This window comes from Haliaeetus albicilla, chromosome 24 (assembly GCF_947461875.1).
Source record: "Haliaeetus albicilla chromosome 24, bHalAlb1.1, whole genome shotgun sequence".
Classification (NCBI taxonomy): Eukaryota; Metazoa; Chordata; class Aves; order Accipitriformes; family Accipitridae; genus Haliaeetus; species Haliaeetus albicilla.
In genome coordinates this window covers 5,586,830-5,603,034 of record NC_091506.1, presented here as the reverse complement: position 1 = coordinate 5,603,034, position 16,205 = coordinate 5,586,830, and the positions used below count along the sequence as shown (strand labels likewise).

At 45.6% G+C, this 16,205-nt stretch overlaps 1 protein-coding gene and 1 long non-coding RNA gene across 8 annotated transcripts in view; one reads left to right on the top strand and one right to left on the bottom strand.

Moving 5' to 3' along the window:
* The window catches only part of FOXP1 (forkhead box P1), a 391,683-nt gene that overhangs the window by 120,754 nt on the left and 254,724 nt on the right, over positions 1-16,205 (bottom strand). Inside the window, exon 1 of one of the 7 annotated variants that reach the window (XM_069811853.1) lies at positions 6,413-6,492. The exons of the other annotated variants lie outside the window; for them this stretch is intronic. The gene's annotated coding sequence lies outside the window, so the exon portion shown is untranslated. Of the gene's footprint in view, positions 1-6,412; positions 6,493-16,205 lie in introns of those variants that run through there. 7 annotated transcript variants of the gene reach the window in all.
* LOC138690840 (uncharacterized) lies at positions 6,580-13,678 on the top strand. Its single transcript, XR_011329652.1, has 3 exons — positions 6,580-6,699; positions 9,987-10,173; positions 12,882-13,678. It is a non-coding gene; the product is annotated as an uncharacterized lncRNA (long non-coding RNA).

Genomic DNA, 16,205 nt, shown 5'->3' with positions numbered 1-16,205 from the left:
AGACCTTCTGTGTTGACCTCCGAGCAATACCAGATAGCCGGAACCTTACACAGCTAAGATTGCTGCTAAGCTTTCCCCACCGTGTTTTAGGCAAAGCATGGCTTTGCAGCATCAGGCATGCAGCTCTCCCACCACCTATTCTTCCCCAAATTTTGCAGTGGCTTTAGGCACTGAGGGACCACCCGGTCGGCAGCTAAAGGGGCCTCTCTCAGCAGAGGCATGGCCCACCTCTCAGAAGGGCTTCTTGCTTCTATTTAGTCTCGCAAGGCAAGTACCTTTGTTTCTCCCGGGTGGGACGAGGGGGGATTTAGACTCAGCCAGCAATCTCTCTTCTTTCTGAGCTCCCATCTGTCCTCACACCCCGCTCCACTCCACAGCTGCTCCCAGCAGAGCGGCAAGACGCAGCTCACAAGCTCGGAAGCCCGGATGCACCCGAGCTTCAGAGCTGCTTCATGTCTCTCCCACTCCTGCCTCCTCTATCTCCTCTCCTGCGACACCCTCTTCTCCTGGAGCAGCAGATGTAGAGGAGCAGTGGTAGGAGGCAGACACATTGGAGGGGAGCCCTGCTGCAGCTCTCCTCTGACAGGCTGAGGAGCCGTACAACGTGTGGAAACCGGCGAGGAGCGGAGCAGTATGCAAAAAGGAAAAAAAAAAAAAAAAAAAGTGGCGCAAAGCGACAGCAGTGGGTAGTGCTGTTCCTCTGGGAGGAACAGAACAGGGGGAGGTGAGAAGAACCAACTAGAGAGAATAGGAAAGGAACCAAAATGAAGAGGAGGAATAAAATGTAGAAGATGCAAAAAAGAGAAGCAGATGTTCTTGCACCACTTATTCCCTCTGACATTCGTACCCAGCTCGTTCATCTTCCTCCAGAACTGGGAAATGAGCTGCTATGTGCTCCCTCCCCATTCCCACCATCCTGACCCTATGCACCACACATCAACACGAGCCAAGGCCAAGAGCCCCAAAACTGCTTCCAGCACCGCAGCAGGGAAGCCTGGGGATAATACAGGCAGGACACAGCTAGGATCCGACATAACCTGGTGAAGCAGCCCTGCTGTCCAGCTTCCTCACCAGCCTTGGATTCAAATCAACCCCATCCCTACCTCATCCTCTATTTCCCTGTTTCATTAAATAATCCTCCTCCACCTACCCTGTACCTAACTCCACTCCACAGGTGCAGCAGAAGGATGCTGCGAGCCAGGGGAGATGCTGTCGGTTGCCGGTACCCAGCGCCTCGCTCAGCTGCAGCTCCTCTGCAAGGCTGGCTCCATCCAAGGGGCTACCAGCCAGCTCATCAAAGAGGAGAGCTTCAGCAACAATCCTTTACTCAAATAAAATGATCAGCTGGCCCTGAAGGCTTTGCTAAGACACAGCAGACTGATCTAGCCAAGTGACTAATGGGTGATTCCCATGCTGGAAAAAGAGAAGGGACCTGGAGGTCCACATGTACAAACCCCAGCTCACATCCTGTCCCTGATGTGACGGGGGCAGGCTTGGAGCAAGGGAGCTGGCAACGTGCCTCACGCTGAAGCATCTCCTAGAATAATTCAGTCATAAGGAAAGAAGATGAGTCTTTATTTTTCTTCCAGCAGGCTTAGTTTCTTTGCTCTGGAATAGATCCTGGCTACCAGTTGAGGAGATCCCCTCCAGAAAAAGGCACTGGAAACAGAAACCCTTTCTTCCAAACCCACAGGGTGGAGTTGCCTGTGCCCCAGCCCTGCTACTCTTTGTCCTCGTGGGTGCTGAGGTTACTTCTGCCGGCATGAGGACGAGCAGACTCGATGCTCCTGCCCTGCCACCCCGCAGCCCATCCCACGGCTGGCAAGGTCCCTGCCTGCTACCCCAGCTCTGCAGTGGCGCGGACGCAGGGGGACGACAGGGATTTGCCTCCAAAACACACGATTTTAATCTTGTAATTTATTCATGAATTCCGCCAACTGGGGGGGAAAGGCGGCAAAGGTATTTTCTTCAAATAGCCAGAGACACAAGCGGGCTGGAAGGGGGCAGGCAGCAAGAGGCAGCAGGGAAAGAGGTCACACTCAGCAAACACCAGAAACCTGCAAGCCCCGAACCAGCCACATCAGTGACAACGGCTACAAAAATTCTGTTCTTGAGGCACAAATGAAATCCTCGGGCGGTTACACTGTACAAAACACCTTCTGTCCCCTCTTTTCAAGAGTCACAGTCAGGACTCATCAAAGCCATTTAAAAAGCATCTGGCAAAAAGTTCCGAAACATTAAAAATGGCTCTCTTTATTTTGGCATGTCAAGATTCACAGCATGTAGCGGTCTGTACCAGCAAGAAAGGAGGGATGGGCCAACACATCCTGGTAAAATGAGAAAAGATACAAATCTTGGCTCCCCGCGCAAACTGAACCAGAACTGAACTATGTCTGAGTGACGAAAAAAATCTTATGGGATTTCCAGCTCGTTTCTGTAGGCTCGAGATCAGATCCTGAACTACTGTGTTTATCCAAAAGTGAACCAGACCTTTGAATATTTGGAGGACTATTCACTGCTGAGCCGCGTTTTTCTTGGATGTCAGAAGCACGGGAAGTTCTCATATTTTTTAATGGAGAAGAGAAGAAGGATAAGGTGGGGGGCAGAAGGAAGAGTGCCTTTTTGTTGCTACAACATAAATAGTATATTGCATACAGCTGCTTGCACGCTTCCCTGTGTGGTCAACGAAAGAGGGAACATATTTTAAGCTTGTTTTCCAAAACACTGTATGACAAACTTGTACTCAGATGCCCACGAAATAATGCCCCTGACTGCGGACATCTCACCACGCACCAGTGGACGCTCGCTGCTGTTGGGTGAACGAAGGAAGCAAAACGTTGGGACAGCCCAAAACATGGGAAACTAATGCTGCAAATCACATCTCTGCACTTCAAGCCTATGGCACAACCTAATTTAGAACAGCTTCTAAACCCCTTAATTTTAAAAGATTCTGGTAAAGCAAAAATAGGCGAGGTTCAGATGGAGGCGACAAAAATGATTAGAAGCCTCGACAGATACGAAGAAAGATTGATAAGGGTGGGAGTGTTTAGTTTAGCGAGAGATGAGTAAGAGGGGAGATGATAAAAGTACACAAATTGTGACTCGGCCTGAGAAGGTACATCTGGCGCTATTTGCCATTTCTCATAACGCAAGAGAAAGGGGACACTGAATGAAGTCAGGAAGCAACAACAACCAAAAAAAAAATTAAAGCAGATAAAGGGATTTTTTTTTTTTTTCCTTAATACACAACTCGTAATTACTCTCTGGAACTTACTGTCACAAGATATCACCAGTGCCAAGAGCATGGGGAGGATGCAAAGAAAGGATTAGACACTTGCACAGATAGTAATGAGAGCATTTACAGCTACCTTTGGAAAGATAAAAATATAAATCAGGGTACAAAAGTTTATGCTTCAGGGCACGAGCCAACCTTTAATCGCTGCAGGCTAGGAGGAAACTCCCCCCCATGGACAGGTCTTCTAACTGTCCTTCACAGGCTTCTGCCCAAGGACTACAGCCAGGGCTGGAGAGACCCCGCGTCTGACGGGATGCAACCGCTCCTGCCCCTCTGCCTTCTCAGGTACCTCCACCCCACACCGCTGACCCCAAACCCCGTTCCCCAGCCTGTCCCGAGCCCCCTCGACCCTCGGGGAGCCGCCGGGCACAGGGTGGCTGGCCACGTCCCCCAGCCCAGCCCCTGCCCACGACACCCGGCCCCAAGCCGCTCATTTCCTCTTTCTTCGTCGCATCACGTTGAAGTTTCAGGTCCTTATTTTGCCAGCCCTTCCTCTCCCTGGTATTTCGACTGCCTTTTTTTCCTCCCTCAGAATTAAACCCGCAGCTTCAGTCCCTGCCGCCCGTTCGGGTTCCCCACCGAGCACTGACCCCCCGGAGCCAGCAGGCGAAGCATCCACCTCCTCCTCCCTGGACCCATCAGCGATGCGCATACTTGAATGCAACTTCAAGATGCCAGGCAAATTTTTCCTTTTTTTGATCTGAAGCCGTTCCGTAGAGGGAACCTACGTCCCCGAGGAGGAGGACGACCCTCCTGCCGATACGGCACCTGCGGGGCAGCGGCAGTCAGGCACTATTACGGACCGCAGAGCTCATCAACGCGCTGGAACTGACATGCGATTCGGGGAGACAAAGAGAGATTTTGAAAGCAAGTCAGTCTATTAAATTTATACCTACCTGCACAATGTGAAACAAACCACATCTCGGTTTCCTTTCATGTGCATGACAGTCTTAACTTGTTTCTTTTAATCCCATAAAAGCAGCTAAAGCATGCAACATGCTTCCCAGAGATGAGGCAAACCTGTATTTTACTTCCTGACAGTGATTTAGTTTATAGGGTTGGGTTTTTTTTCAGGGAAGATAATGAGCATTGTCCTAAGCTGGTATTACAAAGGAAATACTACACGTTACATGCTAGACAGCTGGCATTTAAAAAAGAATCACATAAATTGACACTGTCTGTAACGGACCAAATACAGCTGCAACCCCTCGTGCTGCACAGATACCAATATCGGTGGCAAAAAGATCCCAGCAGCACTCTCCAAGGTTTTCTCCAGAAGTCAGCACTCCTCTACAAATTCCCAGTGCCTCTTGTTTAGCCAGTCGTACCCCAAGTAGGACTGGGGAGAGGACCAGGGATGTGCTGAGGCAGAAACGACTACGTAATAAATCCAGCAAATCCAAAGGGGTGAAGCAGTAATCCATGGAAACGTTCCACACAAGAGGGGGTTTTAAGTGCCTTTAATTCCCAGCTGCAAACCCAATACGCTGCCAGAAGGCGGAGACCACTGAACACAAGGGGTTAATGGCCTTGCTAAAGAAAATGATACACATAATTTCCTTTTATCATAAAACAATACGTTTATTATTTTCTGTGTATCTGTTAAAGGGCACGGCCTTCTGAGTGGAAAACAAAACACAGTTCGGTCACATGTTTATTTGCTTCAGCTACTCCCTTTCCCTTCTGATAAATAATCAAACATGCCATCCAGAAAAAACAAAACCAGTGAGCTGGGAAATTTGATGGTCATCAAATAGACTAAGATACCAAGAAAAGCAGCCCACTGTTCCCACAGTGAGTTTTCTGCCCCACACCTACACTAACATCTGAGTAAATAACTTCAGTCACTCTTTCCATTTTCCCCATGCAATTACTCCTACTGTTAAACAAATTGTCCTTAAGGCAGTTGCACACACCATTTTTTTTTTTCCTGCAAAGTAGAACAACTTCTGAACATTAAAAAGCCAGACTAGCAATATATTTTAAAAATATGTTTGTTGTACTTGCGGTTTGGCTGAACACACAGCTTGATTTCTCTCTCTCTCTCGCTCTCTTTTCTAGGAAGATGGGGGTTTACGGTTTAAAATTTTAAAGTGTATTTGGATCTCGGAGAGGCAGGAAAAGCCTCGAGGAGGATGGGTTTTCTCCATAGGGCAGGCAGCATATTTTCCATTTTCTCTTATGTTTCACACCATATGAGCACCACGAATGCTCACCAAAAAAAAGTTACCTCCTATTTCAGTGGACTTTTGAGGGGGGAGAAACAACCGAGAAATATCAAGTAGTTTTTCAAGTCACTTGAACAGAGAGGGAAAAACCCAGGATACGTGTTGCAACACGGATTACCCAGAGGATCTACGCTATCTTCCAACAACCCCTGAAGACCATTCATACAACAATCATTAATACTGAAAAACTGCAGAGAAAATCCCTCACGTGAGAAGTTAACAACCATTACCCGGCGTGAGCACGCTTTCCCTTTCCTTTTGTAGTACCACAGGTCTAAACAATAGTAATATGAATGAGATAATAGCCATGCTTGTCTCAGCAGCCTGATTTTTATTAGCATGAAATTGGTACAAATATTAGCAAAGCTGGTTCGCAAGCGGTGCCAGAGCCACGATGCAAACAATTTGCAGAAAACAAAAAGCGACTCGGCGGGCTCGCACCTCTCTCTTTTGCTGCCCAGAACAGCAGCCACGTTTCCTTTTTTTGGCAGGTTTGTTGGTTTGTTCTGGGTTTTTGGGTTTTTTTTCTGGGTTTTTTTGCCACTTGTGCAAGCGCGAGGAGAAGCCACAGCACCCGGCGAGCAGCGGGGACGGTGACACGCAGCTGCTCCCGCTCTGGGGGGACATCGCAAGGCAACGGGCACCCCAAAAGAGGACTCGGTCCTCGCCACTGTTCTCCGAAGCCATGCCAGAAAACCCACCCTCATTGTCAACACCGCAGGAAACAACCTGAACCAGCTTCTTTTGCTTTAAACCCAAGCAATTCCCCTCTCCTGCGCTGCCAAGCTGCCCGCGCGAGGCAGCAAGTTAAAGTTCAGCCCTGCCTGCACGCTCCTGTCCTCTGAGCGCTCGCAGAGAAAATGAAGAGTTTAACAGAGTAAGCTCTTACTGTCTGCCTTTAGATTTCCGTCTTCGCGCTGGAGATGTGTTTCTGGCTGTTTCTGTGAAGCGGGGGCTGAAGAATGGTAAAAAGATGTTTGAATAAACAGGAAGTGCTGTGCAGCCGGAGCGCAGGCTGGAGGGAGACGGCGCTGGAGCACTGCCCTTCGCCAGCAGCCACCGGGTCTCTGCCTCCACAGTAGCAACCTCTGCTTTTACTAAACGACAAAGAAACCGCAAAGCGTTCCTTCCCTAAGTCTTCCCTCGCCAAGCGGCAAGATCGGCTGGAGCTCGCAGGTAATCTCAAAGTTGGGTTTAGCGCTACACCGGGCGCAAACATCTAGCCATTCAGCGTTATTAAATTCCCCGTCTGTGAGCAGAAACATGCAGAACTAATTATGTCCCCAACTAGACCAAACAGCGGCAAAAAGCACACCTCACTTCTCCATCTAGACAAACTCCTACTCGCGCCTAAGTTCAGCCAAGCTGACTTTCCTCCCCTCTACAACTCGCTCTTAAAACTGGCTCGTGAGGCTGGCCGGGCTGCCGAGCTATTCTCGCTAACTGCGTGAACTGAAACATAAACAACCGCCCCAAAAATGCAACTTGTCTCGGGCGCAGGACTTGCATCCAGCATCTCCGCAAGCGTGCATTTAGCATTCAGGCAGATGCTTTCCCTTCTTCGTCATCTCCTTCCCCTCCCTAAAACAAACTACCTATTTAACTCGAGATGACTAACTAACCGTCTCCCCACCCAATTATCAAAGCCCTGTCTTCTGTCATATTGGTGACATGACACAGATATTGTCAAGAAAAAGTAAACTGGGGCTGGCACTTGAAGGCAGCTCGTGAAGAGATGAGCAGTCGAACAGCCATATTCAATAAAAAAAGAGGAACAGGATTCCTTCAGAAAATGTATTGCTGTTGTGGCAACGTGCTGCTGCTGCTGAAGGGACTGATTTGTTATTTAGCATGTAGTCTTGGACTGTCTGTCATTCTGGGTGCTAATGCTCTGCTAAAATAACTCATTGGGAGCTGTCAGTGGGATGTTTACATAGGCCCCCAATCTTTTCTTCATACAAGGAAATTTTTTACTGGAATTCATCTTCTTTTGATCTCACATTCAAAGCAACAGCAGCTTGATAGACATGCAAGTCTGAAAGCAAATCCAGACGCTGAAGATAAACCGCCAGAGTATGACAGGCAGGAGCATCTAAAGCTTATAAAAATGAAGAGAACAGCATGTCGTCTGAGTATTACAATAGCAGAAATCAAGAGACATATTAGGTGGAACTGATCAGCCACAAAAACAGTTCAAAAGGCAGATCATAGAAACAGAAGACTAAGCTAGAAAAAAAAATAAATTGGAAAGATCTGCTTTACGGAGGCATCACCTCCTTTCTGAGTACCACAGCGTTTCCGCTCCAGCATGTAAACTTAAGGGGAAAAAAAAAGAGGAGGGCTTGTGCCGTCTTCTACTAACTCAGCAGTTCTTACCTTCAACTCACCAATTAATTTGCTGAGTGTACGTTTCAATTACGTGTTACTCAAAGCGAAATAAGAATAGGACGCCCTGCCACCTGCGTCTAGCCCAGCCCTCCAAAACCCCAGAGGGATGGGGAATCTGTGCCTCTTCCTTAGGGAACAGGGGAATCGCATCCCCCCCCAACCAAGGCGCAAGAGGGGCCCTGGCCTCAGCCCCTGCCACCATTTTAGCTTGTGCGTCTTTCAAAGGGCTGAGTCTTGGGATGCTCTTGAGCTCTGCCTCTCCCACCGGTGCAGAAATATTAGTTCAGAACATAATTTTATTTAAATTGAATTACGTGTGCCGCGGAGTCGGCAGATACGTACCAAAGACGGCACTTGCTGGGAAACAATTGCTGAAACTTTCTCTAGAAACCCATACATTTTTAATTTTTCTTCCCCAAATAAGCTTCTTATTCTAATTGAAGTCAGCAAATATAATGAAAAAGTAATTCTCAAACAATTTTGTACTTAGAGCTGTTTGTTAACAAACACTGAACGAGCAGCAGTGTTAGGTTAAAGGGCAGCAGGATTCCACATTATAATTTAGCCTGCGGTTATTTCTGATTAAGAACACCCTCCGGGACAGCAAAGCAAGATCTTCTTTTGCAGCAGGCATAGCTTTTAAAATTAGCCTCTTCTGCATAATAAAACCAACAGAAAAACTGTGGATTTAAAACTGTATTAACCAATTTGAAGTGCTGCAATCAGTTTATGTCTCCCTTTCTGCAAAACACCGTTTGCTGCCTTAGCCAAGTTACAAATGTAAAAATGCTTCCTGGATTCTGAAACTGTTGTAAGAAAGTCACCTTCTGTCATGCTTATGTAGCTATCTAATGTGCTAAAGGCTGATTATTTATCTTTAAACTGTACTAGTTTAATCTTTTAAGGTCACCACTAATCTGCTCCAACCTTTTAAAAAATAGCAGCTTTCAAGACTTACTGCTGGAATCACTAAACTCAACGCTGAATGTCATTGTAACGGATACATTAGCCAGAATGAGTGCAGTTTTACAATGTAAACACCAAATATAAATCCCCACCTAAATGAGAAGAAAAATACGATCTCCGTGCCAGGAGAAATGTCAGTAAATAAGACCAACACCGTATTATTTCACGCAAATATCATTCCAAATCACGTTGCTCTCTCTCTCTTCCCCCCACCTCCCTTCCCAGTGCAAAACAGGCAAAACTTGGGTATAATTTAAAGGATCATTAGGTGCTTTTTCTTTCTCTCTTCCCTTTCACAGCAGCAACTTTGCATGCCTGCTGCAAAGCCTCACGACCGCATTCGGAAGTCGCTGTAAGTCCAAAAACCCCGTCGCAGGTTATTTGTGTGCGTGTGCTGCACAGTGGCCCTTCTGTACTCGTCTTTTTTCTTTTCCCCTAGACTTCTTCTGGACTTGAATGTCACAGTAGACCTTGAATGTGAAATGGCTTCAAGCTAATTGCTTTAATTGCTTGAAGATGTGCAGGCAGGTGAAACCCGATCCCCTTGGCCATTGTAGAGACCAGGAACAACACAGGAATGTTTACATAGTGGTTTGAGTTTAATAGACAGTAGAGCTGAGTTTCAGACAGCTAGCAAAAACACAGCTAATAGGTGACCTCTTAATGTAGTCCTCCTTTTTAAAAACAAAATACAATTTCATTTTATACAAGGCAATGTCCCTAAATGCCAAGGTTATCTGCTTGACTTTTTGAGTGAGCGTGCACTGCGTTGCACCTGACATTTATACCAGAAACTCTATCCTGAATGCATTTCCCTCTACCTTAAAACAAAAAGCACTTTATGTGTCACTCACCTTACAAACAGATTAGAGCGGGATGGGGTTTCCTAGTAAAGTGCAGTCATTTTAATTTAAAATTGAGTGGTTTTCACCACTGTCATACTCCTTTTGCCCCAAAAACACATGGCAGGGGATGTGACCTGAAGCACTGCATCCCTCATCCCCGCACCCGGGCACTCCCCCCGTCCTGGCGGGGACCAGCACAAGCCCTTGGTGGGGTCTTCTGGAAAGGCAAAGTATGACTTTTAACGACTTTTACTGCTTTTCCAGAGCTTCCAGTACATTTGCTACACGATGTGAAGATACGGACTGGCTGCGATGCACTTTTTCAAAGGCACAGCTTGGTTTCGCGCACGGCACAAATTCGGCAGCTCTTCCTCAGGCAAAACTCCTCCTGACCGAGAATTGCAGCATTTGGGGTCACTGAGAATCAGGCTTGCTTTCCAAGAATCATGAGGTAGGTAAAACACACTTGAAACCAGCCAAAGACTGGCGAGTAGGTATAACACAAGTGTAGCAAACAAAGCAGAAAGAGGGATTTTGGCAGCAGCGGTAGCATAAAGGTATCTGCTCTAAGTCTAGTCCAAAAAACAAACACTGGAAACAGGCAATACCCAGTACTCGCTTTCCTGGCACAGGTGCTTCAAGTTTTGGTGCCAATCTTAAAAATGGTTAAAACTGCTTGTATTGGGTGAATATTAGCAGGGAAATGACATGCACTGCCTCCCAGACAACTAGGAATAACTAAACTAGCATTTATGTAGGAAGGAAAAGGGGAAGGCAATCTGAGGAACAAGACTGGGAAAAGCACAAATGCACGGAGGCAGAGGAAGGGAGGCCAAACCAGCGTGTATTTAGTACCAACGAGAATGGAAAAACAACCCCTAACCCCAGAGCCCTGTGAGTAAAGGGCATTTCCAGTCTGATCTTTGCAGTTCTGCTCAGAAAGTTTCAAATTCTCTAGTACCTCAGGCTGAAACTACCACCCCCCTGGGCAGAAGCAAACAGAAGCAGGCAGAAGGCTGCTCCAGCCACTTCTAGATGCAACCGTGGTTCGCAGGAAGACAATAGACGCTGGTTGCTGCGCTCTACCTTGCCTGTTATTCCCAATCCTCAGAAGCAAATGAGTAACTGATCTTAAATAATACAGAACAAAGGGAACAATAGAAGCTAGAAAGCAAGCCGGGATACTTGGGAACATGCCTCTTTTCTGTTGACAGGCAATCTCGCCAGCACACATGCACGCACTGAGTCGGTGTCCCGTGTCCCCCCACGCCACCTCCAAAAAGCTCAAATTCCAGCAACCGTGGGATTTTAATAGATTTTTTTTTGGTACTCCCCCCCCCCCCCCCCCCCAAAAAAAAGAGAAATAAAAAAAAAGAAGTTCAGAATAGGAAAAAACCCACCCCCGGTGTCAATTTAAAGATTTAGTATAAACTCGTTCAAGCCTGTGGGAGGAAGACTAAGTGGAAAAAGTAAACACGGTCCCCCCAAGTAGTTCCCCTGGAAGCCGAGCACGCAGGCAGTGCCTGGTACCGCCGGCTGCCCCGCGCCTCGGGGAGGTCAGCCCAGCTATGCTAAACTGACAGGTTCAGTTTACAGCAGGCCAGCACTTTGTTTGGATATACTGGCCTTGCTCACCGCCAGCTTAACAACAGATGGCTAGAAAACTTTCATTATGTTGCAGAGAGCTGAACTGCAAACAATCGGGGAAAACTGTGAAAAGTTTAACTCTCTGCAAGCCGAGCGAGGAAGCGTTCGCCTCGCCAGCCGGCTTCCCGCTCCCGCCCCGGGCATGTGTGCCTTTAAATTAATTAAAGCGGGATGGGATGATTAATCATACCTGCGCATGGTCCTGGGGATGCTTGAAAAAAAGACTCTGCGATTTGACAAGGTCATTTCAATAAAAGTAGCATTCCAGAAGAAAATGGACTTTGACGGATTGCAAAGCTGATTTTAAACCTTCCTCGAGCCTGTGGCTTCAGGAAAGTTATAGAAAGTTTCAAGAGTAATCCCCCAGTCGGGGTTTATCGAGAGCTTTCTGACGAGTGTTCTGCCATCTCCAGAAGCAGAGCCTCCGTCCCTCGAATTCCCACTTCAAACTTTCGCACTTGACGGCAAGAGAAGGCCACCAAATAATCCAACACACAGATCTGAATATGATTTATCCAAATCTGTGTATAATTTAAATATTCATTAAATTGATTCGAGTCATATGCACCCTAATATCTTTTAACGCTCTAAGGCAGGTTGTAAATGCACCTTCCAAGGTTTAATTCAATTGACAATCTTATATACATCTCATCACTGGAAACGCATTATTTTATATTATTCAAGAAATGAACAAATCTGTTTTCCACAAATGTATTTTAAAAGCGACTCTTTCCTGTTATTGAAAGAAAATTGTGTTTATTACTCCTTTAGCATAGTGTAAACTCATAAACGTCAACAGAGAGTACAAGGAAAACTGTCAACTAAATATTGTTTCCTTCATGAGCTGCTCTTCCAAGTCAATTACGCCTTTCAACTTCTGGGGCATTGTATGATAAACTGGCAGTAAAAATCATTCACATTAATATACCATGGTGCCTTGCCTGCAAAAGGTAATTAAAGAAGTAAATGACTCATAAGAATAGACATATTAGCTGCAAAATGAAAGGCAACTGAGCTGCCACATGAAAATATGTACCATTAAGATACTGCATTTTCATATTCCTGTAATCAGCTTCAGTAGACTAATGCTTATTTAATCCAGTTCTCTGCTAAGTCCATCAACAACTGTTTTTTGCTGTTTTCTCCTTGACTGAACATTATGTGTGCAGGTTTGGAATAAATACTGCAATAAGATTTTTGCATAGTCAATTGAAGAACAGGTTTTTTATCTTTTAAAAACTATTTTTCTTTCCCACCAAGAGGAATACAGCAGAGACGGATATCGAGAAAACCCCTATTTTCTGGGGTTCTTTCAGTGCCGATACGCTTTGAGTGAAACACATACCCTGTTCCAGCGTGCACCATTTTGATTCGTGAAACTATTAGCAGGAAAAACAAGCCTAATGACTCCATCTTCCAACTTTCCCCTTCTGCACGTAGGGAATGCTTTGCCTTGTTAATGTGGGTTTTCATTAGGGTTGGAAAAATCAGACTGATTTTCTCTTTCTCCAGTCTTTGAGGCAAGGTGGGGCAAGGAGAGGAGCAGGCACTGCGGGGTTTGCGGAGGAGATGGAGATGTGGGCTGGGGAGCCCGAGGGGCATCGCCCTCCAACGATGCACGTACCAACAACCTGCCCTCCCCAGCCCTGACTTTTGGAAAGCTTCAGATGACAGAAGACCCGAACTCCAAACCCACAGGCACCGTCCCTGCATCCCAACCTGGCAGCGGGACCACCAAGCTCAGCGCCAACACGCTCCTGATTTTTGGGGATGGCCTTCGCTGGGAGCTCGCCCTGCCTTCAGGTGACGCATGCTGAACATCTCGGACCCCCCCTGCTCTGCGGCTGTCATATAAATTCAAGCCTTTTGGTAAAGGGTGTTGGGTTTAACTTCCCAAGTCTGTCCTCCTCCCAAAGGGATGGCAAAATTCAGAGAACAAAGTACACTTGTCTCCATTCTCCAAAATAACACCCTGACAAATACTCTAACTTTTATAACTCATCCTGTTTGCGAGCAGTAATTAAAATATTCTTTTCATCACAATAATAGCTCTGTAAGGCCAAGATCCAAACTGCTTTTGACTGCACAGCTACCACAACTATTTTTGGAAGTATGGGGTAGAGTTAACTCCAGTATCTCAGCTATCACTATGGTGCGACTGTTGACAAATGCTGACTTTTCTAAATGGCAGATGCTGCGTATGTACCATCCATCCTTTATTTATTGTGCCCGACAGAGGTTTATCCTTGCAAAAAGAGATCTTTCAATAAAAATCTGAACACAGTGCTTTGGAACCTGCATTACATGTTGCTTATTTATCGCTATCAATATGAAATAGTGTAAGACTTAAAATGTAGGATCAATCATTATTTAAACTGTATTATTGCTTCTCCATTTGAGCAGACATCACTTTGTACCCACAATTAATGAGCTCTAGTCCTTTTTCTAATTAAGGAACAAAGGTTCTTCTGTGTGGAGTGTAGAATGACACTGTCTAGAGAACACACATTTAAATACAAGAGAATCCTTCTAATTACCTTAAAATAGGATTTTTAATATCCAGGAACACAACAGGATCAAGAAATTAGAGCATTTCCAACAGCATTTACAAATAAGTCATTACAAAACACTGCTAAAAGGTAATAATGCATCCCTAAAAATAACGGGACCTTATGGAGACTAGCGCCTAACACTTCCATATTTATGTCATTAACCTCTGAGCGTCGATACAGAGAAAATGCAATACAGAAATTATTTTGTATATGTGTATACATAGAGACAAATCTGAAAAAAATGAGAAGTCGGCTAATAGAGCATAAAACACTTTAGGCTCGTGCAGATTAGGATCCAAACACGTAATTAAGAAAGTCAGAAAGGTAACCTCGCTTTATCCAGTAATTAGGGCTGTTAGAAATAGGATACTGTCTCTTAAAAGTGTTACAAATATACCGCACTACTAAATAACCTGCACTGCTGGGAAAGTATACTTGCTATCAAGGGCAAAGCTGCTATACACTGAGGTAACAGTAAATGACAGACTGTTGTTCAAGTCCATTAGCTGCTATGTGATAGGAGCACATTCACTAGCACACGACCTGTGAAAAATCTTAGATCTCTTTAAATCTTTGAATTGGATTGCTGCATTAATTCTTAAGAACTGCAATCCTTCAACCAAGTCAAATTACCCTCATTAACAGGGGAAAAACTGCCTCTGCAATAAGTTAAAAAAAAAAAGATATTTATTACCTATAATCACTTTCACGTACTTCACCTGGAAGCGTGACAAACTGGGACAACAACTTCAGAGGCTGGCACCAGTTCAGCTGCTGGTGGGGACGGGATGGAGGGGACGCGTGCGCCGCGCACGCGTAGCCATCTCTGCATGTGTGTGCACGTTCCTGCGCTGACATTCAGCGTAAATAAATGTTCTTCTTGGGGGAAAAACCTCAATGAATGTTCTAAGAAAAGAAAAATCACTAAGAATAAGCACAGGCACTGAAGCGATCTGTGTGTGTGCCACTGAAATAACCGCAAAAGAGGAGGGGAAATTCTTCAGTTATTCAAGGCTTGATTAGAACACTACTTCATAATTAGGCATGTTACAAGTATTGTCATCAACCAGAAAATTCATGTACTAACTAAAAGGTCTCAGAAGCTGGCTCAAGCCTTCTATTCATTAACAACATCTGCTATTAATGTTTAACCCTCATAAACATGCACAAAACGTTCAGCATTCAACAAAGATTAAAAATAAATATTTTGTTGTTCTATTTTATCCGTGTGGCGATCTGCACGGTTCCACGAATATCAAGAATCACTAAAACGCCCATAGAGATAACAGACAAATATTTGGTCTCTGTTGGAAAGAAGATATTTCCTTCTCCAGTCACTGCTTCTCCGCACTTCAGATGTTATAGCTTCCAAGCTAGGCCGGTGCAGCACAATAAACAGCAATGCAGACATACACATATACATACACCTCTATGACGGTATGAATCATTTATTTTAAAGGTGAAACTCCCTGGAACGGTTTTCAGGCCGAGTGTTTCAAAGGACCCTCTGTTTAAATTTTTTCTCATTTAAAAATGAGCGTTCTGGGACGGAAGATTCGCTGCGAAACGGGGAGCTGAGCAAGTCCAGGATCCAGAAATGAGAAACAGAGCGTTTCATCTTCGTTTTACTGCTGCGAGTCCAGATGAGAGCCCCGATCTCGCAGTCAGATCCTAATGGGAAGATCTTTGGAAGAGCCTTTGGAAAGACTCATTTCCACCACTGCGGTTTTAACGTAAGCGTAGCGATCTGCTTGCGCAGGCTCACTTACAGCGCGGAGACGGAGCTAAGCGGTGAGCTAACGCACCCGGGCATCCTCGGACCCGCGGACGGGTCTCGCCTTCCCTGCCTGCTCCCCTCCTGCCCGCCGCCGTCGCTGACCCCCAAGTCTGCGCAGAGTCCGCGGGACCAGCGTCAGGCGGGCGAAGACCCAGCCTGTACTCCATTGACCGTAATATTTTTCATGTGCAGTAACGCCAAAATACAAACCAAGCCACAAAAGTAATGAAAAATACAGCTCTTTTTGTCTTCAAACATGACATTCATGGCGGATTCACTGTCTGCATGTTGCAGCACGCTCTATTCTTAGCACCGTGCCTTTTAAAGTTAGGCCCATTATTTTCTACGGTGTATCAAGATCAGTATGTATAACATATGCCATATTGTTGACACTTCCCTGGATGTACTGCATGCCATATGCCTAAAGCACTAAAAGGGGTGATGAACAGAGTGGCAATACTGAAAGGAGAACAAGATACACTGAGCATGTTGAATGAATTCAGTTAT